Here is a 25,906-nt window from a genome sequence, read left to right as displayed (position 1 = left end):
GCAGTCGCTCCCCCCCATTGAACCATTGTCATCACCTGACTAGCGATGTCAATTCTCGATGCACTGCAACCTGGGAAAACCAGAAGAATTGTGAAACCACTGTCACACATAGGTACAGACACTATATTATGAACTACACTAACTTTACAGCCCCTGTAGCATAGTCAAATAAAAAAAATCCTGGAATACCCCTTTTAAAGACCAGGGTATTTTTTGCAAATCTGACCTGTGTCACTTAATGCATTAATGACTCTCGGATGCTTTTACCTATCATACTGATTCTGAGAGTTTTTTTGTGACATATTTAACTTTAAGTTAGTGGTAAATTTTCATCAATACTTTACAAACTGCTTGTATGGAAAATACACATGCTTAATAAATGATATATTTATTCACATATACAATAGGTCTACTTTATGTTGGCCTCATAAAGATGACATGTTTTTACTTTTTGAAACTGTTAAAGGGCTTCAAAATTTAGCAACAATATTCCAATTTTTCACATGAATTTTAAAATCTAAATTTTTCAGGGAGCAGTTCGATTTTAAAGTGAATTTTAGGATCTTTATGTTAGAAATTCCCATATAATTGACCCCATTATGAAAACTGCACCCCTCAAAGTATTCATAACGACATTCATAAAGTTTGTCAACCCTTTAGGTGTTTCGCAGGAAAAGCAGCACAGTGGAGGAGAAAACTCAAAATCTCAATTTTTTACACTAACATGTTGTTGACCCATTTTTTTTTCATTCTTACAAGGGGTAAAAGGTAAAAAAGGAAATACCTCATATGTGGATATAAAGTGCTCTGTGGGTGCACTAGAGGGCTCAGAAGGTAAGGAGCGACAATTGCCTTTTGAAGGGTGAATTTTGCTCAAATGGTTTTGAGGGGCATATCACATTTAGGAAGCCCCCATGGTGCCAGAACAGCAAAAACAAAAAAAACATAACAAAACAAAAACACAAGGCACACTATTTGGGAAACTAGACCCCCTCAAGGAACGTAACAAGGGGCATAGTGATGACACTGGTCAGAGGTGAAACTTATGATTATGATTATTGTATGATTATGTATGTAATTGTCCAAAGTATCTTCTGAATGTAAACTTTTTTTATGTACATTGTTTTGTGATTGCAATAAAAAGGGACATTAAAATGACAAAAAAAATTCACAAACATTCTGCTGTTACCCAATTTTTTTATTTTCACACGGGATAATAGGAGAAAAAGCCCTCCAAAATGTGTAGCCCAATTTCCCCCGAGTAAGGAAATACCACATACGTGGATGTAACTTGCTGTGCGGGTGCCCAACTGGACTAAGGAGTGAAAGAGCACCGAGCACATTTGAGGCCTAAGGTGGTGATTTGCACTGCAATGAAAGAGGTACTGACATAAAATAAAATAAATAAAAAAAAGACACTGGCACAAGTGACCTCAATTTTGAAACTACACCCCCCAAGGAACGTAACAAGGGGTACGGTGATTATTTACACCTCAAAGGTAACATAGTTTGTAATGTTGAAAAAAGACAAGAGTCCATCGCGTTCAACCTAAAACCCCACTGTGTTGATCCAGAGTGAAGGCAAAAAAAAAAAAACATGAGGCTGATGCCAATTGCCCCATGACAGAGGAAAAATTCCTTCCTGACCCCAATATGGCATCAGAATAAATCCCTGGATTAACGTTCTATCCACATAAATCTAGTATCCATAACCTTAAAAGGCTAGTATTACCCCAAATTTTCTTTTTCACAAGGGGTAATGGGAGATATTGTGTTACAGATTTTGGAGGGCTTTCTTTTCTGAGTATGGAAATACCCCATATGTGGATGTAACATGCTGTGCGGGTGCACAACAATGTTCAAGAGTCATAGAGCTATGTTCGCATTTGAGGCCTATGACATATCAGTAGCTGACGGTTACCTACATTCCAAGGAATATAAAGAAAGGAAACACTCACATGTGACCCTATTACAGACAGTAAACCCCCCGAGGAATGTGCATAGGGGTGAAGTGGACATTTTGCACGCACAAGTGTTTCATAAATTTATTTTCCAGGATTGGATGAAGTGTAGTGCTAATTATGTACCAAGAATGATGACCCAGAGGATTGTCAAAAGTAAAACTTGTGCCCGCCCCAAACCCTATGCTCTGCTTCATCATGCTTAATCTGCTTCTGGGAACAACCAACATGTGACCCCAAATTGTTGCCTGGAAATTTGATGGGGTTCTTGAGAGAGAACTCCACATTTGAGGCCGATGTTTCTTACTGACATATCAGTAGCTGACGGTTACATACATTCAGAGGGGGGAAAAAAAAGGAACACCTACATATGTCCCCATTACAGAAAGTACACCCCCTGAGGAAGGTGTATTGGGGTGAAGTGGACATTTGGAATGGACAGGTGTTCCCTAAATTTATTTTCCATGAATGGAAGAAGTGTAGTTTGGGAAAAATTTAAATTGCAATTTTCATACTGATATGCCAATTATGTTCCCAGAATGATGTCCCAGAGGATTGCCAAAAGTAAAAATAATGCATGCCCCCAAGCCCCAAACCCCTTCATCATTTTGGTAATGCTTTATGTGTGGCTGTCCTTAAACTGTTGCCTGCAAATGCGCACACTGCTCAGGTGAAAAGAAAGCATAGAGCATTTGAGACAACTTGAAAACCCCCAATGCAAGTGACCCATGACCTATTTTGGGAAAAATACCCCAAGTGATCTTATCAGCAGTATTATGTGAAGGGGTTTTATGGGGGTTTTTGGTTAAAATTTTGGAAGACAATGTACTCTGGACTGGTACATTGGGGTCAAATTATAGGAAATTAAAATAGGCTACGAGGATAAGAAATGTAGTACTCCATGGAAGTGTGGTACTCCCTGAAGCAATTATTAATGCAGAGGTGCAGTTGATTGGTGGAAGTGTCACATAAAGTGGTGATGTCCTTCCCCAACACACTCTGCATTTTTTCTGGGACCATTCCATCTTTCCAGTGTGGGGGACCTCATCTGAAAAGTGTTGGCCTGAGACAATCCAGGGGACTACAGTTCCAGAGGTACTCCAGCTCGCTCTTTCCTGGTCACCAAAGATCAGGGCCTTGAGGACTTCCTCTTGGAACTGAAGGTTTGTCCCTGTGTTGCCTGCATACTGGGACAGTACAATAGAGTTGTACATGGCAACCTGGGCCATGTTGACTGCAAATTTTTTGTACCATGCCTGGATTTTCAGCAATGTATTATTTGGCTTGAGGACTTGATCAGAGAGATCAACTCCCCCCATATACTGATTGTAGGCCACAATACAATCAGGTTTGAGGATCGGTGTCATGTTACCTCATACAGGGACAGAGGTGCAGGCCCTAATCTCACCCCTGGGCATAGGTCTCTGGAGTGGATAGATAAGGAGGCCACTTTGGTTCTTCCACACCATACCACAAGCAACCGTGGGGATATGAAGGGATATGAAAAGAGGGATATTGGTATAAAAGTTATCCATGTACAGGTGGTAACCCTTATCCAGCAGTGGGTGCAAAAGGTCCCACACAAGTTTCCCACTAACTCCCAGAATGGGGGGACATTCTGGGGGTTCAATATGGGAATCCCTTCCCTCGTACACTCTAAACTTGTAAGTATACCCTGAGGTATTCTCACAAAATTTCACATCATTCCTCCCCCATTTAGTGGGACGTACCCCAAAGGGATATAGTGGCAGAAAATGAGTCTCCCTTTGAAGCTGATAAGAGACTCATTAAATGAGACATCCCTTTGGGGTATGTAGGCCTTCAAAAATTTGGCCCCAAAGTGATCGATTATCAGCCTGAGTTTGCAAAGGCGGTCATAAGCAGGATCACTTTGGGGGGGGGGGGGGGACATACTGCATTATCAGCATAATGAAAGCATTTTTATATGGCCCCAAAATGTCCCCGTGCTATGGCCATACTGTAGAGTTTGGTCTGGTAGAGGATGTCCCCACTCCAGTATTGCCTGACACTAGGTTTTTTGGATAGGCCCATGTGTAGCACGATGCCCCAATACATCCTCATCTCGGCTGCACTGACAGAGTTCCTTCCATTGGGCTTAGCCAAAAGGGAATCCAGGTGGTGGGTGACAAACTGTTGGGCGTACAGGTTTGTCTGCTCCACCATTAGATTGCCAAAATCGTTACTGAAAAAAGAACTGAAAAAGTACATTTCAGTGAAGTCGACAATCTCAATCTGGATTCCTGGGTTTCCAACAAACCCAGGAATCATGGGCTGATAGTCCTCTGGGGCAGTCCATTTAGAGAAGGGGGAGGTAAACTGAAGGTTGGGGCAGACCACAGCTGAAGGTGCTGAGGACCTTTGGACACCTACTTCGGGGGAGGCTGCGACAAAAAAAATATATATATATACTTGCTTTATTCTTGTTTTTACACTTTATCTCTGCCTGCTCTAAATCTTTCCCTTTACTAAATCAGTGCAGGATGACACACGGTTTGCCCAGATGGGTACGGATTGGCACAGGGGATTCCAGGCACCAGGCTCCGCTCTGGTCATTTACTTCCTATTGTTGGTGGGCAGAGCAGGGCAACAGAAGGTTACCCCTCCCGCCGGTGCCCGTGATTAGTCGGTAGTACTGACCAACCAATCACGGAGCTCCTGAAGGTAGCTTCACTGTCACCTCCCACCTACATATGGAGGGAAGTGGGAGGTGTGTCTTACACCACCGATCACCCTCCCCTTACTCCTCAGTCTCTGGTGAGAATTGACCAGCGCATCACAATTATCGCCGTTATGGTGGGGGGGGGGGGGGGTTACGGACCCCCCTAGGTATTTTCCTGAGATGCCTGCTGAACAATTTTAGCAGGCATCCTGTTACAATGACCACTAGATTACTGGTGACCAGAGACCAAGGGCATACCTGTACACCCTTAGTCCTTAACGTGTTAAATATACCTATTTTGTGAAAAAAAATTAAAAGCAGTACAATAATAGTATTGTTAATTTTATTGACCCACGGGATAAAGAAAACATGTAATTGTTACCGTAACGTGTACAGGGTGAAAACAAAACCTTCCAAAACTAGCAATATTTCCGTTTTCTTTTTAATTTCCTCACACAAATAATAATTTTTGGGGTTTGCCGTACATTTGATGGTAAAATTAGTGATGTCATTACAAAGTACAATTTGCAAAAAACAAGCCCTCATATGGGTCTGTGGATGGAAAGATAAAATAGTTATGGCTCTTAGAAGGTGAGGCGGAAAAAATGGAAACACAAAAATAAAATTGGCTGTGTCCTTAAGGCCAAAATGTAACATTATCCCCTATATTAACATTATCCCCTATATTGTCTGATAATACTAAGGAACCTTACATTAACCTTATTCACTGTACTAGACAACCAAGTATACTGACATTAAACCACAAAATGCCCAAGACCACCTGGAATATTAGCATCAACTCTTTAGCTTCCCTAGATCACCAAGAATGCCGATACTAAAATCTTTACTGCCACAGACCACCATTAATGCAGATACTAACATCTTTACGGCAATAGACCACCATAAATGCTGATACTAACTTCTTTACTGCAATAGACCACCAGGCTTACAGAGATCAACAACTTTACTGCCCTAGACCCCCAAGGATACAGAAATGAACCAAAGTTGTAGACAAACCATTTAACATACTGCACCTGGAAGCTGTCTAGTACTAATGGCCTGGATGCTACGTGGCCCTATATATTTGTCTGCCTTATAGCTGATAATGTAAATTCATAGTTATCTTTTATGCTGTTCTGTATTGCCCAGCTTATAGGGAACATTGCCCACGTCCCTAACTATGTCACTCAATAACTCAGCAATGCAGTCTGTGGCGATAAAGAGAAGCTGCCCAAGGGGAACCAACAGTAACTTCTGCACCAGGACCCATGATCCTTTAGCTACTAGCTGGGATACATATATCTTCTATACAGCATGGAACACATATACATCTATAGACCCTTTTTCTTAAAGCGGTAATCCAGTTTCAATAAAGAAAGATAACTCATCGTATGATAAAAAAAAAAAGCAGTGCAATCTTGTAACGTACTTTGTGTATCGATTTCTCACTATTTTTCAGGATCTCCGCTTGCTGTCAATGCATAGAAACTTTTCTGAGAATGAAAATCAGCCTCTGTAGAGTGATAGATAGAGTCACACAGTTGCATTGCTTCCTATAGTTAACAGATCTCTTTCTTGCTATGTCATGAAATGACTAACAAACATAGATCAAGTATGTTGGAAAAATCCCTTTTTTCATATACTGTATCCTACATCAACAAAGCTTTATTTGTTGCAGGTAGAATACTCCAAGCACCTTTTAGAATCTATACTTTCTTCATGACATGGCAGCTCCAACCACACTTACATACACATAATGCATGCTGTGAACATTTTTGCAAGACACAAAGCACCAATGCATATCACAGACTGTACAACTAAGAATTTACTTTGAGCAGGTTGACTTCATGGCCGGCGTACAGATATGCTGTACGGTTTGCACACTGTGGGCTCAGTTTGGGAAGGTTCGTCCCTCTGTAGACCTCCATCTTCTCAGTACTTTAAGCCTGTGTGTTAAGGACCTGGATGGCATAGCGTGGGTAGAGCTTTAATGACCGTAATATGGTTTTCCTGCTTATAATGTCTGTGCCACTGCAGCTCTGTGTGGGCGTATAAAATGACACAACTGTGTTTTAACCTCTTCTAGACACGATCCAAAAATGACTTATCTGCTTTGAGATGACAAGATCCAGGAGCAAAACATAGGACTAACCAGAGCTGCAAGTTGAGGAAACTGGAGCCACAGATGTATGGGTGCATTCAGTAAATAGGGGCCACAGAATTAAAGGAACACTCCTATAGTTTTATTTTTATTTTTTTATTTTTTTTTTGCCTATATAGTGCACACTCACCATCACTAGTAACCCAGCACCATTTGTTTTATTCAAGTGCAGCTGCATTTATGTATTTTTTTTACTATAACGTGGTCATGTGATCACAAGTCTGATCCACAGAAAATGACAATGCCTAATTGTTTTCAAATCAACTGGTGCCAGAGAGTTAAACAGATTTGTAAATTACTTCTATATAAAAATCTTAATCCTTCCAGTACTTATCAGGTGCTGTATGCTCCAGAGGAAGTTGTGTAGTTAATTCCAGTCTGACCACAGTGCTCTTTGCTCTGACAAAAGTCCCCTGCTGCCACATCTATCCATGTTACGAACTGTCCAGAGTAGAAGCAATTCCCCATAGTAAACCTCTCCTACTCTGTACAGCTCCTGACATGGACAGAGGTGGCAGCAGGGGACTTTTGTCAGACTGGAAAGAACTACACAACGTCCCCTTCCTCTGCCTTTATTTTCATGTTTTGTTTTTTTTCCCCCCGTTTTCTACCTTGATATTGTGCTGTATATTCTGCTCAGTCTCAGTCAGCTCCACAGACTGGGAAGGGGAGTTACCCAGCCCTGCTAGTGAGAACTTCCTCCCTTACTCTGCTATGCTGCTCTGAGCACAAAGCCTAGAGCAGTTCAGTGTGTACGGTGTCCATTTTAGGACATCGTCAGTCTTCAGACATAGCTCCGTCCTCCGTCAGGTGAAACGGCGTCCCGCCTCCTCCCTCAGACCAATCGCTGTCAGTCGTCAGCTGCAACTCCATCCTTTCTCAGGTGAAACGGCATCCCACCTCCTTCCTCGGACCAATCGCCGGCAGTCGTCAGCCCCAACTCCGTCCTCCGTCATGTGAAACGGCGTCCTCCCTCACAACAATCGCCGTGCTCCTTCAGCCACAACTCCATCCTCCCTCATCCGAAACTCCGTCATCCAAAACGCCATCATACCGCAGCCGCAACTTCCTGCCGCATAGCAGAGACGACGCTGCACAGCATTGTATAGCAGAGTCGAAACTGTGAAACTTGCACGTGTACTACAGACACTACATGTTCTACAGAGCCTGTATAGCAGAGCCGACACTCAATAGCATGTACAGCAGAACCCGTAGAGCAGACAGCCAACACTGACTCGGCTTTGCTACACGGCAGGAAAGTTTTTTGTCTCAGGGATGACGGAGATTTGGATGAGAGACTTTAGGATGACAAAGGAGGGAGGAGGGAGTTGCGGCTGACGCCTGACGGAGATTGGCCCGAGGGAGGAGGCGGGACACCCTTTCACCTGACGGAGGACGGAGTTACGTCTGACGATGTCCTAAAATGGACACCGTAAGTGTGAGATAGGCTATGATTGGCTGAGACCGCACACACACCCTTCAGCTTTGAACTCTACAGTGTGTCAGCTTTTCCCAGCAGCTGCAAAAAATCCAGCGCAATTTTAGCACAATATTTAGCACTATGCTCTGAAGGCATTACGACTCTATAGCAGTTTTTCCAAACCAGGGTGCCTCCAGCTGTTTCAAAAATATAACTTTCAGCATACCTTTGGCTGTCCAGGCAAGCTGGGATCAGTGGTGTAGTGGAGGCCAACTAGGTAGGGGCCCCCAGCAGTGGCGTTGCAAGGGGGGTCCACCTGGCAGCATCATGTCTTGCGCGCCGATGCCTGCTAAGCTGTACACTATGTACACCTGCGGCCCTCACTTCACTCTGTCTGGGACTGCGGGGCTGGCTAGGTGACTGGCACTGCAGCCCCTAACCATTACATACCTGATACCCCCCCCCCCCCCCAAAAAAAAACAAAACAGCAAATTGTGTTGTTTCTTTTCAATTTTACAAAATAATTTTGTATTTATTATATGTCGGCGGGGTATCTATATGGGCGTGGCTTACACATGGGTGGGTGCATGGTGGGCCCCATGATTCTCTATTGCTCCGGGGCCCCATGAGTTGTCAGTCCACCCCTGGGAGGTGGAGGCCAAGGACGGGGGGAGGGTGTTAATATGTGTGTATTTATGTATAATGTGTGTATGGAATGGCGAAGTGGAGGCCCCTGCAATGCAAGGGGGCCCCATCTAGATAGGGGTCCCTCAGCAGTGGCATTGCTAGGGGAGCTCGCCACTGCCAACAGCCTATTTTTTTAGGTGCAACACTCAAGGGCAACACCTGCCGGTACCGCCAGCACCAACAACAGCACCTCCCCTTGCTGGCATCTATCCGGGACCCTTTGAGGATAGGGTCATTTGCAACGGATCCGTTGGTGACCTGACCCATATTGTGCCTTCTGCTGTTGCTGAACGCCCCTGTGCATGCGCAGTGTACGCAGGGTGCATTCGGCGACCCGCAGACCCCCAGTGTAGATACTCGGAGCGGCAGATTGCTGCTGCGATCAGCCAGGAGGCAGGTCGAGCAGGGAAGGGGGTGGGGCGGTGGGTTCGGCAATAGCAGGAGGCACAATATGGGTCAGGTCATGGGTTGATCCGTTACGTGTGAATCTACCCTAAGAGCGCAGGGTATGCTGGTAACAGCCGTGCGTGCCGTGAACAGGTACGTCTGTAAGGCTGCATTCACACTACGCTTTCAGCCTACGGCTGGGAAATGTCAAAACTGGGCGTTCCCGTATCCCAGCTGGACCCACACAGCTTCTCATTCACTTTAATAAGCTGACCGGACACAGATAGTGACTCCGGTCGACTCATTTTTGCCCCATATCCAGTTTTGTGACTGGACCTAAAACCGTGGTGGTATGCTATGGTTTAAGGTCCGGTCACAAAACTGGACACGGGGCAAAAATGAGCCGACCAGAGTCACTGTCTGACTCCTGCCGGCTCATTAAAGTGAACGGGTTTTGGCGCCGGTTTGGCTGGGATACAGGAGCTCCTGGTTTTGAAATCTCCCAGTCGGATTCGGCAGCCGTAGGCTGCAAACGTAGTGTGAATGAAGCCCTACAAGGAAGGATGCTGTCAGTGTGGAGGCCCCACTGGATAGAAGCCTGACTTTATAAATGGAAGTGGCAGCCAGACCTGCTGTAAATGTTTAAATTACAGGTTAGTGCAGCATGAGTTGTAGTTTTGGGTCACCAGCATAACCATAGGCTGTATCAGGGCATGCTGGGTGTTGTAGTTAGTAACTACAACTCCCAGCATTCCTTGACACGGCCTATGGCTCTGCAGCAAGCTCAAAACTATGGGGGTTATTTATCATTGTGTTCTATTCCTTTTTTTTTTTGGTCTAAATCTGTGAATTTTCTTTACTTTCGTGCTAATTGCGCTTTTCTAAAGTTCTAAATTCCTTCCTTTTGACCTTTTGGTCTTGCTAGACCAGTTTTTGAAGTGACGGATGCAGTGGTAATGTATTTATTATCTGCGTGTTTTAAATTTTTGCGCAAAATAACCCGCAAATGGTGCAAAAAAAAAAAAAAAAACACAAATCTAGACCACCTCCTGACCAGGTCTAAAAAAAAATAACTACTCCTATCTGTTTGCCAAAAATCAAAAAACATCAGCCAAAGTGAAAGAGAGGGAGACAGAGACTTTAGCGATCCAAAAAAGTGATGGAGATACCTTTTTTAATAAAATCTCATAGGGTACCATTAAAAAAATAATAATAAAAAAGATACGGTATTGATGGAAAAAATTGTATTTAAAGAAATGTATCTTTTTTTATAATGATAATGGGGCGATTAGCCAATTAGCACAGGTACTACTACTCCCATCATGGAACAGTCTGTCCCATGCTGGGAGTAGTAGAATTCCTAAAAAAAATAAAAAAATAGAGAGAAAAAAAAGTGAAACACACACACACTTTATTAAAAATGTATTAAAATGTTGTTATAAAAACTTAGTTAAATACATTTTTTCCCATCCCTTTTTTTTTGTTTGTTTGTTTTTTGTACCCAAAAATGCCATTTCCACTCAAATGCAAAAATGCCAGAAAAAACGTTAGATGCAGGAAATTGCACTGGCGTTTTCTCTGCCGTTTTTTTGAAAAAATGCTTGAAAAAAAAAAGTGGAATCCTAGCATTAGAAGCAGGATATGTATATGAATAAAGAGAAATGGAGTCAGCTCACCCGTCCAGTAGTAGATACAGATACAGGACAAAGTTCAGTGGAAGCACGGTTGATTACTGAGCCGGATCCCAGTTGAGCAGATAGGAGAAAAAAGCTAATTTCCAGCTTCCATAAAAAAGAGTAAATTTTATTTCAATCCTTTAAAAAAGCGTGCAAAAAATATAAAGGTGACCTCATAAAATCCTATTAAAGTGACATTGATAGAGCAAAAAATATTGTAAACGCCAAACCTGAAGGTTATTATCTATAAAATAGAAAAATGGAAGAAAAAAAAACTAAACACGACTTACCTACTTTCAGCACTCCTTACAGTATACATTTCAATAAAATAAGAGAAATCATCCTTCACCATTTACCTGTATAACACTATGATGAGAAACTCTCAAATATAATAAAAGATGGTATCAGAATTGTCCTACATAAAGGGAAATCCTTATACAATCAACTATCTCCTAGTGATTTTTCCTTTCAAATAAAAAGACCACAAAAAAAAACTGGACCGTAAGGGTAATTACCAATGCAACCACATTCATTGCAATATATGCAAATATATGAATACTTCTGAATTTAAATCCATATCCAACAGCACAACATACAAGATGAAATCATTCATAAATTGCCATACTTCACAAGTCATTTATTCAGCTGTTTGCCGTACTTGCAATTTACAATACATAGGATGTGCTTCTCGCAAACTCAAAACAAGAATTTCGGAACATCATCATATGCCGCATAATCTGAACAGGACTCAACGCTCCATGTCAGGACTTACTAAACATTTTTTTTTAAGACATGGAGGCGATTTGTTCAGTCTAAGTATACAAGAGATAGAGAGGGTTAAACCTCCTAACAGAGGTGGTGACTGGGGGAAGCTGGTATTCAGACGGGAGGCGTTCTGGATCCTCGGCCTGGATACCTGATTCCCCCGAGGACTCAACTACAAAAATGACCTTATGTACATTTTCTAATTACAAGTTAAAATATTGATACTTCTGTGATGTATATTCATATATATTTTTTTGAATATTCTTTCTATTTTGTTCCTTCTCTCTTACCTGATCTATTGCACAGGTGTGAATTCTCACACACATCTGATTAATTCCTGCCCCCACCCTCCAGGTGGGTGGATCTTGTATTTTCCTAAACCACATTTACTACAGGTATAAAGAGAGGAACAGGTTCCCAAATATGAATATCGCTATGACTTAGGTTTATTAATAAACCGAAACGCGGTAGCGTTTCCCTTGGATTTTTTGGGGTCACCTTTATATTTTTTGCACGCTTTTTTAAAGGATTGAAATAAAATGCACTTTTTTTTATGGAAGCTGGAAATTAGCTTTTTTTCCGCTTAGAAGCAGGATAGGCATGATCTGAAAGCGGGGTAAAAAATTATCTCGGTGCAGATCTGCCTGAAATTTCTCATGGTCACTGCAACAATATGATAAATTTGGAGCAGCACCGCCAAAAAAAACGCATCTAGACAAACCACAAAAATGATCTAGCCAAGGCCATTATTGATAAATCTCCCCCATAACTCCCAGCAAGTTGCACCATTACCTATACTACAATATAGAGCAATATGCTGGGAGTTGTAGTTTTATTTGAGGAAGCTGCACCACAGAAACTGAAGAAGCAGAGCACCACCAATATCAGTACTGTGATATGGAGCAGCATTGTTCAGTGCTTACAATCAAAACATCACATGTAATGGTCTATTGGGGCTAAAAATAGTGAATAAAATATATTTTAAAATGTTAATAAATGTGAATAAGCCCCTTCCCAAATAAAAGTTTGAATCACCTCCCTTTTCCCATTTTTCAAATAAAATAATGTAAACAAAAATATAAACAAGTGGTATCGCCGTGTGCAGAAATGTCCAAACTATTAACTCCCTCGCCCTCTAATTACCATAACTCAGACTTTTTTTTATCTACCGTATATACTCGAGTATAAGCCTAGCTTTTCAGCACGATTTTTCGTGCTGAAAACGCCCCCCTCGGCTTATACTTGAGTGAACAAAAAAAACATTTTTGGCTTTAGCTGTGAGGGGATGGTCCCGGCCGTCCATCTCCACCTGTCAATCCCTTATCAGTGGTCTTCAACCTGCGGACCTCCAGATGTTGCAAAACTACAACTCCCAGCATGCTGGGAGTTGTAGCTTTGAAACATCTGGAGGTCCGCAGGTTGAAGACCACTGAAAAGGAATTGACAGGCGGTGATGATGAAGGGGTGTTAATGACGGGGGTCTGGATAATGACATGGGGGGGGATGATGTATTTCCCACCCTAGGCTTATAGTCGAGTCAATAACTTTTCCTGGGTTTTTCGGGTGAATTTAGGGGCCTCGGCTTATTTTCGGGTCGGCTTATACTCGAGTATATACGGTACATACCCATATAAGGACTTATTGTTTTGCGAGACCAATTGTACTTAGTAACGTCTTCATTGATTTATTTATAAAATATGCTTCAAAACGAAAACATTTGGGAGGTGAAATTGAGGGGGAAAAAGCAATTTTGGAAATGTGTTTTTTTTTCTTTTTCACCGTGCGGTCAAACTAACATGTAATCTGAATACATGAGGTTGGCGCCATTTAAACAATACCTAATTTGTATAGTTCGCCTCACGTTTTAGTAATTTAAAACAAGAACTCTAAACTTTTTTAGAATTTATATTTTTAATTGTCATTTTCTGACACCTATAACTTTTATTTTACTTTTTTTGGCTACCGGGCTCTATGAGAGCTATTTTTTTTTTTTTTTTTTTGCACTGTGGTCTGTAGTTTTTATTTGTACCATTGTAGCATTGATTGGACTTTTTGATAGCTTTTTAATTCATTTTTTCTGGGTATGATGTGATAAAAAAAGCAATTTTGGGGCTTGGTATTTCTTAACATTCACTGTACAGGATAAATAATGTTATATTTTAATAGATCAGACATGCCAAATATGTTTATTTTTATTATGTTTACATAATTTGTATATGGAATTTATTTTAATATGGAAGGGATTAATGTATGTGTGCTAACCTCTTAAGGACATAGGATATACAGGTACGCCCTCCTTTCCTGGTACTTAAAGGAGATCTGTAGTGCTCTGATCTGTAGTTCTCTATCCAATAGATCATGGGGGGTCCGAGGACTGGTGTCCCCACGATCTCCTGTATGGGGCCGCGGCAATGTACAGGAAAGGGGTGTTCCATCCCCACATGACGCGGCAGCTGGCATGCCCTCCATGAATCCCATAGAGATACATGGAGGGGGCGTGCCAGCAGCCGTGTCACGTGGGGAGAGAGGCCCCCTTTCCTGTACATTGCCACGGCCCCATACAGGAGATTGCGGGGGGCCCCAGCGCTCGGACCCCCCACGATCTATAACTTTTCCCCTATCCTTCAGATAGGGGATAAGTTCAGAGCACTACAGATCTCCTTTAAGAATGCAGGGCATACCTGTACGCTCAGACACCTTAAGTGGCTTTGAAGCGAACGCAGGAGCTGCATTCGTTTCAAAGCAGTAAGTGTCAGCTACTATCTGTAGCCAGACACTCACTATACAAAAAAAAAGGTTGCAGCAGTACTCTTGGTCAAAAAATGGAGGCTCTTAGCGCACTTTTTGATCAAACGTGTCCCCCATCCACCACGCGGAGGTGGCCTCATTTCGGATGGGACCCTAACACTTATTCCACTCACGTCTGCTGGGCATATGGCCTCTGACTGGGTGATATGCTGGATCCACTATCAATAGATTGATAGTGGATCCAGCATGTCACCCAGTCAGAGGCAAGAGTGTTGCTGCAACCTTCTTTTTTGCATACTTGCCACAGCAGCGTGCACCCGTGTATTAGGTAGTTGTGCTGGCTATTTTTCTTTTAGTTTTTGCCAGACACTCACTGCCTACAGCGGTGGGATCATTTAACCCCTTAGAAGCCATGATCAATGCCAATCACGGAGTCTAAAGGGAAAGTAAAAATCTGCAGTAGCTCAGAGGGGCTTACTGAACCCCTGCGACATGAAGACAGAGCACCAGTGTGCGTTAGTTCTATTCTATACTCGAGTATAAGCCGACCCCAATATAAGCCGAGGCACCTAATTTCACCCCAAAAACCCAGGAAAAGTTATTGACTCGACTATAAGCCTAGGGTGGGAAATACATAATTCCCCCATGTCATTATCCCCCCTGTCATCATCCAGACCCCCGTCATTAACACCCCCGTCATCATTACCCTGTCATCATCACCCCCGTCATCATCACCCTGTCATCATCCCCCTCGTCATCATCCCCCCTGTCAACATCCAGACCCCCGTCATTAACACCCCCGTCATCATCACCCTGTCATCATCACCCTGTCATCATCACTTTGTCATCATCACCCCCGTCATCATCGCCCCCGTCATCATCACTTTGTCATCATCACTTTGTCATCATCACCCCATCATCATCCCCCCTGTCATCATCACCTGGTCATTTTCACCCCCGTCATCATCACATTGTCATCATCACCCCCGTCATCATCCCCCTGTCATCATCACCTGGTCATTTTCACCCCCGTCATCATCCCCCTTTCATCATCACCTCCGTCATCATCCCCCTGTCATCATCCAGACCCCCGTCATCATCCCCCTCCTTCATCATCACTGCCTGTCAATCCCTTCATCAGTGGTCTTCAACCTGCAGACCTCCAGATGTTTCGAAACTACAGCTCCCAGCATGCCCGGACCGCCATGATCAATGCCAATCACGGAGTCTAAAGGGAAAGTAAAAATCTGCAGTAGCTCAGAGGGGCTTACTGAACCCCTGCTACATGAAGACAGAGCGCCAGTGTGTGTTAGTTCTATTCTATACTCGAGCATAAGCCGACCCGAATATAAGCCGAGGCCCCTAATTTCACCCCAAAAACCCAGGAAAAGTTATTATCTCGACTATAAGCCTAGGGTGGGAAATACATCATTCCCCCATGTTATTATCCCCCCCTGTCATCATCCAGACCCCCGTCATCATCCAGACCCCCGTCATTAACACCCCCGTCATCATTACCCTGTTATCATCACCCCCCTCATCATCACCCTGTCATCATCCCCCTTGTCATCATCCCCCCTGTCATCATCCAGACCTCCGTCATTAACACCCCCGTCATCATCACCCTGTCATCATCACTTTGTCATCATCACCCCCGTCATCATCACCCCCATCATCATCACCCTGTCATCATCACCCCCGTCATCATCACTTTGTCATCATCACCCCATCATCATCCCCCCTGTCATCATCACCTGGTCATTTTCACCCCCATCATCATCACATTGTCATCATCACCCCCGTCATCATCCCCCTGTCATCATCACCTGGTCATTTTCCCCCCCATCATCATCCCCCTGTCATCATCACCCCCATCATCATCCCCCTGTCATCATCCAGACCCCCGTCATCATCCCCCTCCTTCATCATCACCGGCTGTCAATCCCTTCATCAGTGGTCTACAACCTGCAGACCTCCAGATGTTTCAAAACTACAACTCCCAGCATGCCCAGACAGCCAATGGCTGTTCGGGCATACCGGGAGTTGTAGTTTTGCAACATCTGGAGGTCCGCAGGTTGAAGACCACTGATGAAGGGATTGACAGGCGGAGAGTTCACTGGTTTTCAGCACGAAAAATCGTGCTGAAAAACTTGTCTTATACTCGAGTATATACGGTATATTTAATGTGCACAGTGTATAGTAGTATTATATTCTGAGACCACAGTGTGTGGTAGTATTATATTCAGAGGGGGCAGTGTCTGGCTGTATTATATACAGAGGGTGCAGTGTGGCACTATTATATTCAGAGGGTGCAGTGTGTGGCAGTCCTCATTTATTTATTTACTTAGGTTGTAAAACAGATAATGGTTTTATTTTATCTACGCTATATATTGTAAACTACAGTGACATTTAAAAAAACAAATGTAAGTATTACTTACAAATGCTCTTCATAAATCCATAGAAAATGCCTGTGGGTGGTGCATATCAGTAAGGGTGGATCAATTTGGTATGGGTGGGGGACATTGGCCTGGGGCATACCTTGTGGGGGGGGAGCTTAGGGGCCTCCTCGGTAGGTCTGGCAGGGGGCCCCCCATATTTATTGTTACCCCACTAGCTGGAAATTGTAGGTTTGCAACAGCTGGAGGCACCCTGGTTGGGAAACCCAGCTCTACTGTCTAGCTCCGCTCAAAGGGAAAGGAAAGTAGGAGATAAAAAAGTAGACAGTTGCACTCACCACTCTAAACTTTTACTTATTATTCGGGTAGTTTCAGGTACAGTCATAACTGATGCAGGGGCACTTCCAGGGGATGGAACCGTTTCGTGTGGGATACACGCTTTGTCAAGCCAACGAGCATTGGCTTGACGAAGAGTGTATCCCACGCAAAACGGTTCCGTCCCCTGGACGCGCACCTGCATTAGTTATGTTTGTACCTGAAACTACCCGAATGAAGAAGTAAAAGATCAGAGTGGTGAGTGCAACTGTATGTTTTTTTTTATCTCCTACTTACCTACTCGTGTGTACTACATTCTATGATAGTTCTGCACCTCCAGCTGAAGATAGCCGACTCCCATCCCAGGCTGCTGAGATCACTTGTGGCGCGTCTGTAATTCCTAGAATAAGTGCCAGACACATTTTGTTCTTGTTTTTGCTTAAAGGGAAAGGGAGCTGAAATATTTAACTCTATATAATATGCTGAGCTAAGGTCCCACCTGCATTTCATGACTTTTGTCTCTGCCAGGCTGCTGCAGGAGACAATCTGCTAGCAGGACTGCAGGCAGGACCAGAAGGAGGAATGCTCGGACCTGACACCCATAATGTGGTGGTGCACCATCTTGCTGGAAAAACTCAGGGAACGTGCCAGGTCCGAGCATTCCTAGATGAACCGTTTCCTGGAAAGTGGATTGGTCGTCGTGGGCCAGTTGAATAGCCCCCGAGGTCTCCCGATCTGACCCCCTTACACTTATCTTTGGGGTCATCTGAAGGCAAATGTCTATGCTGTGAAGATACGAGATGTGCAGCACCTGAAACTATGGATACTGGAAGCCTGTGCTAGCATTCCTCCTGTGGTGTTGCTATCAGTGTGTGAAGAGTGGGAGAAGAGGGTTGCATTGACAATCCAACACAATGGGCAGCACATTGAACACATTTTATAAGTGGTCAGAAACTTGTAAATAACTCATGAAAGAATAAGTTACGTTAAAACCAAGCATATCATTGTTTTTCTTGTGAAATTCCCAATAAGTTTGATGTGTCACATGACCCTCTTCCTATTGAAAAAACAAAAGTTGGATTCAAAATGGGCGACTTCAAAATGGCCGCCATGGTCACCACCCATGTTGAAAAGTTTCCCCCCTCACATATACTAATGTGCCACAAACAGGAAGTTAATATCACCAACCATTCCCATTTTATTAAGGTGTATCCATATAAATGGCCCATGTATATTACATGTCATTGATGGTGAAAGGTCAAAACAGGATGTCAGTCTTTGGCTCTGACTTTCTGTGAACTACAGAATTAAGTAATCACCTACCAGATCCCCTCCTACTAGCTCTCAGATCCCTCCCCAGCCCTACCCACTCCACCTGCCATCACTATGGGATTTGAGATATATGTGGTAGTTATACACCTCACCTCAGGCTGTGTTTACAATTGAATTTAAGATTTTATTTTCCCCACATCATAGTATTATGGTGATTTTTAATGTGTCATTTTTACCGCGATTTTGGTCGACATGATCGACATGTCAAAAGTTGTTTTTAATGACAGTAATGTAATACTTCAAAGTATGCAGATTTGGTATCAAACCTGGAATGATTCTGAAAGTAGTGACTGTATCCTCTATCTAAAGGATAGGGGATAAGATTTAAATCATTGGGGACTGAACGTCAGGACCCCCCCCCCCCCTAGGATCTCCTGCATGGGACCTTGGCTCTCCCCAGAAATGGGGTGTGGCGTCCCTTACATGAAGTGGCAGCCAACACCTGCCCTCCATGTATCGCTATGGGAGAGCTGTTTAGCTATCTCTGGCTCTCCCATAGGGATACATGGAGGGGGCTTGTTGGCAACCATTCGTGCGAGGTTCGACATGATCAGTTCCTGGGGAGAGCTGGGGTCCAGTGCAGGAGATTGCGGGGGTCCCAGCGGTTGGACCCCCTGCGACCTTCAACTTAATCCCTATCCTTTGGAGAGGATATATGTTTTTCTGCACAATACTTCTTCTTTAAGGACCCATGATGTGGGTTTTTGTCATGGGGGTGCATGGAGCAGGCTTGGGAGCCAAGCCCACTTCATTCCTGGTGACTGCTGGTGCTTTTAGCAGCTGAGAGCTACCACTAATAACCTGCACTGAACGATTTACATTGTGAAATATTTAACTGTTGTCAAAACTGAAAGCTACATTTAAACAGTATTCGTGTGTGCCATTGGTGGTATAGGGGATTTTGAGCCGATCTGTTGTCATGGCAGCCTGAGGCTTGTACTAGGCTTCCACGGCAGCCATCAGTATTCCGATCCTACAGCCTGTCATAGATTAAATGGATCAAGTTAATACTGTAGTATTACACTAAATTTCAAATTACCCCTCTTTTCCCATTTTTGACATAAATTTTTTTTTTAGCTGCTGTTTTTATTTGTTTGTTTTTTAACATGCACGGCATAGCAATAACTGCTACCCAGACAATGCCTTAACCTGTAGTTTATTAAAGGGTCAGTTTAGCATAAGTACGGTAACAAAATTTCACCACTTAGATCTGACTCATTCTGCATGTAGGGAAAAGTGGTATATCTAAAATTGATTTACAAGATTATGTTCTGTGCTTTTCTGCTGCTTGTACATGGTTTTCTCTATGTGTTTCTGCAGTAACTGGTAATTTAGTGATGAGGGGGATCCATATATTTTAAACATTAATTTTCATCAAGCACAGCAGGTCTAAAACTTGCATCATAAAGCATATTTAGAAAAAAAGGCTACATATTACAGTACTAATAAAAATGCCTAACCATCTGCTTGGGAGAATATAGGCTGACTCCATTTAACACAAAAGATTACGGGTTGACTATATCAACGCACCAAGAAGTAGCTGTTGAATGAAACTTTATATGTGTTAGTGCAATGATGCTATATGAAAGTAATTACAATACTAATGCAAAAGCATATGTTTATTGGCAAAAACTGTACAAGTGAAAGAAGGCTCTAGTACATTGTTGGGCTGACTCTAACCTATGTACAAGATGACATACAGTTGGGCATGAAGGCATACAGGTTCCATATGGCATGGTATTTTTTATTTATGACACCACTGTCAATGGCAGCATACATAATGGGTGCCATGACACCAAATTTTCTTCTGCTATGCACCTAGACATGAGTTAGGTGTGTCTTGATGTTGGACAAGGAAACTGTAGTAGCTGCTTGTAGTCCTTAGGAAATCAAATGATATTTCCTACTAGTGATCTGTCTAAACCATCTGGAGCCATTTTGCTGTGTGTACCCTCTTGTAACCATTTCTCCCAACTTCTCACAGCTTGGTCAGAATGGTCTAGATGGCAGGCAATTCAATGAAACAAACATCCTGCTTCTCTCAGTCCAATGGTGCGCCCCCTCTCAAAGTCTGTCAACCGGACAAAATGTCTGTAAACGGGTACTCCGTTCCTAGACATGCTATCCCCTATCCAAAGGATAGGGGATAACATGTCTGATGACAGGGGGCCCGGCTGCTAGAACCCCCGCAATCTTCGGGCCGGTGGTGTGGCGTTGATGAACGTCATGTCACGCCCACTCCATTCATGTCTATGGGAGGGGGCATGACGGCTAGTACACAGCCGTAATGTCCCCTCCCATAGACATGAACAGCTGGACCCCAGCAATCAGACATGTCACCCATATTCTTTTGATAGGGGATAACATGTCTAGGGGCGAGTACCCATTTAAAAAGTACCTGTCACCAAATAAACTGTTCTAGACTAACTTTTTAAACTAAAAATTCAGAGCTTAAAAAAAGCTGTGTATCATACCTTCCTTCTTGCTCAAAATGCAATGCAATGCAATTTCCCAGCAGGAGAAAGTGAGCGTTTCCCCAGCAGGCATGACATCACTGGGGGACCACTTCCATCCTCCCATGGTTGCAGTGCTGTGATGAATAGAAGACCTCAGGCTCTGTGCATGTTTCAGTCTGTGTTGCTATCAGTGAGGATCTCCTGCAGCTTTCAGTCTGTGCAGCTTTCTGTGAGAATCTGAGGAGCTTTCACTTTCTGTGCAGCTGTCAATCAAGCTCTGTGCAGAGAAACACTTCCTGAGTTTCGCCTCCTGCCAGGCCAGGAGGAGATCAAACTCACTGTATTAAAGGAGTACTCTGGTATAGAGTACTCCTGCTCCGTCCTGCCCGGGCTGCAAAAAAATGAAAATAAACCATCACTCACCTTTCTGGGTTCCTGCAGAGTGCCACTACAGCTGATCGGTCCTCCGGTCCATCTTCTTCATACTTCCGTGTGAACGAAGCGTCACATGGCGCTCAGCCTATTATGGGCCGAGGCAGAACATTGCGGCGGCCGGCGATAGGCTGAGCGCCATGTGACGCTTCGTTCACAAGGAAGTATGAAGAAGATTGACCGGAGGGCCGATCAGCTGTAGTGGCGCTCTGCAGGAACACAGGAAGGTGAGTAATGGTTTATTTTCATTTTTTTTGCAGCCCGTGCAGGACGGAGCAGGAATACTCCGCACCAGAGTACTCCTTTAATTGAGGCAGGGGACACAACAGAGCTATTTTTTATATTACATTTTAAATATATTTATGTTGATAATTTTAAAAGCAAGTGAATGGGAAAGTGTCTGCTAATTACACAAGGAACACTATATTAAAGTTTTATTATTGACAGGTACTCTTTAAGTGCATCATAAAAACATGTCTAGCTGTCAACAATCTCTCACCAAGAGGTTAACAACCCAAGTAGCCTCTAAGAGCTTTTTTTATTTTATTTATTTTTATTTTTTTAAATAGGACAGCAGGGTTAACACTTTTTTGCCCTCTTTTAGCAAGACCCAGTGTCTAATCAGACTCCACCTGTCATCATTTACCTAAAACATAACTGCCTAAAACATAACAGCATGCCGCAATCCAACATTTCTGAGTGCATTTGTCAATAATTGCATGAATGATGTTATTGAGAACTTGTACAACTTTAATAATTTTATAATAAAATCAAATGCTTCCGAAAAATCTTTATTACATCTTCTATCTGCCCTATGTACAGGTTCCTTAACCCCTTAAGGACCGGGGTTTTTTCCGTTTTTGCATTTTCGTTTTTTGCTCCTTGCCTTTAAAAAATCCTAACTCTTTCAATTTTGCACCTAAAAATCCATATGATTGCTTATTTTTTGCGCTACAAATTCTACTTTGTAATGATGTCAGTCATTTTGCCCAAACATCTACGGTGAAACTGGAAAAAAATCATTGTGAGACAAAATTGAAAAAAAAAAAACGCAGTTTTGTAAGTTTTGGGGTCTTCCGTTTCTACGTAGTACATTTTTTGGTAAAAATGACACCTTATCTTTATTCTGTAGGTTCATACGATTAAAATGATACCCTACTTATATAGGTTTGATTTTGTCGTACTTCTGGAAAAAATCATAACTTCATGCTGGAAAATTTATACGTTTAACCCCTTAAGGACCAGGCCATTTTACACCTTAGGACCAGAGCGTTTTTTGAACATCTGACCACTGTCACTTTAAGCATTAATAACTCTGGAATGCTTTTACCTATCATTCTGATTCCAAGATTGTTTTTTCGTGACATATTCTACTTTATGTTATTGGTAAAATTTTGTTGATGCTTGCATCGTTTCTTAGTGAAAAATTCCAAAATTTGATGAAAAAATTGAAAATTTTGCATTTTTCTAACTTTGAAGCTCTCTGGTTGTAATGAAAATGGATATTCCAAATAATTATTTTTGTTTTATTCACATATACAATATGTCCTTTTTGTTTGCATCATAAAATTGACAAGTTTTTACTTTTGGAAGACACCAGAGGGCTTCAAAGTTCAGCAGCAATTTTCCAATTTTTCACAAAATTTCCAAAATCACAATTTTTCAGGGACCAGTTCAGGTTTGAAGTGGATTTGAAGGGTCTTCATCTTAGAAATACCCCAGCAATGCAGCAATGCATGTCGCTTTACGGCGACGTGCATTGCTGTAAAGGGCCCGACCGCGGCTGAAGATCCACTCACCTGTTGCTGCCGCCGCCGTCTTCATTGCCGGGATCCGGGTCTTCAGGGACGAGGTAAGTACCGGGGCCAGGCCCCAGCACTTCCCCGTACCCCGCTGCGTCCTCCGGTCTTCCTCCCGTCCTCTCCGGACTTCAAGGGGCCGGGCAGGGCGGGAGGAAGTAACCGCCCCCCCCCCCCCCCTGCGATTGGTCGGTTAACTAACCTACGGATCGCAGGGTATAGGAGGAGGTGGCAGGCTTGCCACCTCGCTCCTATAAGTTAGCATGGTCCTGGCTGTCTGTGACAGCCGGGATCATGCAAAATTACCGGGCGGTCGGGTCCCAGAGACCCGATCAGCCCGGTATCGCCGCAGATCGCTAGGGCGATTTCCCTTGCGATTTGCGGCGATCGCCAACATGGGGGGCCTACATGGCCCCCCTCGGCGTTTGCCCTGGATGCCTGCTGATGGATTTAAGCAGGCATCCGCTTCCGATCCCTGCCCGGGGCGCGGCAGGGACCGGAAAACGCCATGACGTTGTGGAACCTCATTGGTCCTTAAGGCCCAGGGTGCCATGACGTTCCACAACGTCATTGGTCCTTAAGAGGTTAAAATTGTCATCTTCTGACCCCTATAACTTTTTTATTTTTCCGCATATTGGGTGGTATGAGGTCTCATTTTTTGCGCCGTGATCTGAAGTTTTTAACTGTACCATTTTTGCATTGATAGGACTTATTGATCAGACTATTTTGGACTTTGGAATTTTTTTGCGCATACGCCATTGACGATGCGGTTTAATTAACGATATATTTTTATAATTCGGACATTTCCGCACGCGGCAATACCATATATGTTTATTTTTATTTACACTGTGTTTTTTTTTAAATGGGAAAAGGGGGGTGATTCAAACTTTTAATAGGGAAGGGGTTAAATGATCTTTATTCACTTTTTTTTTTTGTAGCGTTATAGCTCCCATAGGGACCTAAAACATTGCACACACTGATCTTTTACATTGATCACTGGTTTCTCATAGGAAACCAGTGATCGATGATTCTGCCGCTTGACTGCTCATGCCTGGATCTCAGGCACTGAGCAGTCATTCGGCGATCAGACAGCGAGGAGGCAGGTAGGGACCTTCCAAGCCCACTGAGCTAACCTATACAGCCTTTTATTAGCTTAAATATCCATAACCACATACTAAACAATGAATTCTTCTCCTGTGCCCCCATCCATTGAGATGACCCTCCTCATATAGCAACGGATACCCTCTCCCCTAGAACACTGCGTTCTTCATAACATTCCTTCATCCTTGAAGAAGATCACAAACAATTCCTGTCAGTTAAGAAATATCTGTGAAGTTTCATGTTTATTGTTTCCCCATGCTTTAGACTTCAGATATGGACAGGTAGTGATCAAACAAAATGTCAGAAAATAGAATAGAACTTCGTTATACATAGATCTACTTTTATTGTAATACAAAGATGCAGCTGAGCTGAATTTGATGCACACAGATGTCCACCATCTGTTCAGATTTCTTCTTTTTATTTCATAAAGAAAGCAAGAAAATGCATTGACTTTCTGACTCCAGCACTATATCTAGCCTTGTATTCACTTAGATACTCATGACCACGTATATCATATACTAGAATGAAATACAAGGTCAGCAACATTTCTGTTCTGTCCGTCATCCACTGAAGTGACCCTTCTCATTTGTGTATATTCTTCCATAGAATACGGTGTTAAATCTTCTATAGCTTTGTTTCGTGTGTTTATTGGTCCCCTGTGTATCTGGACTTCAGATATGGACAAATCGCAATTCAACACAATGTGAGAATATGTCTTAACATTTGGCTATATATACCCATACAAGCCTGGTAACTGACTGCATAGAGGCACAGTCATAGTGTTGGGTCCGTCCCAATGAGGTCACCTTATCGTGGTGGGATGGTCCAAACTATTTGGCAAAATGGTGAGCAAAGCACCTCAATTTTTCATTTTTCATTGTAGCAATATAGCATTTCATGTTTTATCTGTATCTTTGTGCTGGCAGTGTGCTGCTGTATTCTCCTGCTTGTGTATATTTAGCCTAGCAGAATGCACCTGTATGTCGGGTCCATGCAATAGTTTGGTATCAGTAAGTGCTGGCCAACATATCCTTTTTTGTGTTATACATATGGGGGGAGTGGCTACCTCCATATTGGTTCCTGCACCCCACCCATCTTATAAGGTGCTGGATATCTCAGATTTTACAAGCCTGGTAACTGACTGCACAGAGGCACATTAACAGTGTAGGGTCCGTCCCAATGAGGTCACCTTATTGTGGTGGGATGGTCCAAACTAATTGGCCAAATGGTTAGCGAAGCACTTAAATTTTTCATTTTAGCAATATAGCATTTCATGTTTTATCTGTATCTGTGTGCTGCTGCATTCTCCTGCTTGTATGTAAATATGTATACAAAATATTGTAATATGCAGATGCAGTTGAGCTTAATTTGCTTTATCTGCTTCTTTTGTACACCATGATGGATTACCTAATCAAAAGGATCAGTATTTGTACTTTAGGATCTATTGAAAAACTACAGAGGACCAACTCAAGTGCTTGACCTCATCATGCACACAGGGGTGTTTCTACTACGAGTATCTCACCTCTCGCAGTGCTGCCTAGCTTGAAGGGGTGGGGTCGATAGATCAAATGTATTATAAGTTTTGCATCA

The 25,906-nt window shown here is 43.0% G+C and overlaps 1 protein-coding gene across 4 annotated transcripts in view; it reads right to left on the bottom strand.

The window, feature by feature from the left end:
• ZNF831 (zinc finger protein 831) overlaps positions 1-25,906 on the bottom strand; it is a 142,632-nt gene that overhangs the window by 110,783 nt on the left and 5,943 nt on the right. Inside the window, exon 1 of one of the 4 annotated variants that reach the window (XM_056549063.1) lies at positions 6,471-6,605. The exons of 2 other annotated variants lie outside the window; for them this stretch is intronic. The gene's annotated coding sequence lies outside the window, so the exon portion shown is untranslated. Of the gene's footprint in view, positions 1-6,070; positions 6,090-6,470; positions 6,606-25,906 lie in introns of those variants that run through there. One more of the 4 variants, XM_056549065.1, reaches the window with a different exon arrangement.

This window comes from Hyla sarda, chromosome 12, assembly GCF_029499605.1.
Source record: "Hyla sarda isolate aHylSar1 chromosome 12, aHylSar1.hap1, whole genome shotgun sequence".
Classification (NCBI taxonomy): domain Eukaryota; kingdom Metazoa; phylum Chordata; class Amphibia; order Anura; family Hylidae; genus Hyla; species Hyla sarda.
The sequence above is the reverse complement of the archived record's forward strand: the minus strand, read 5'-3'. Positions and strand labels throughout refer to the sequence as shown.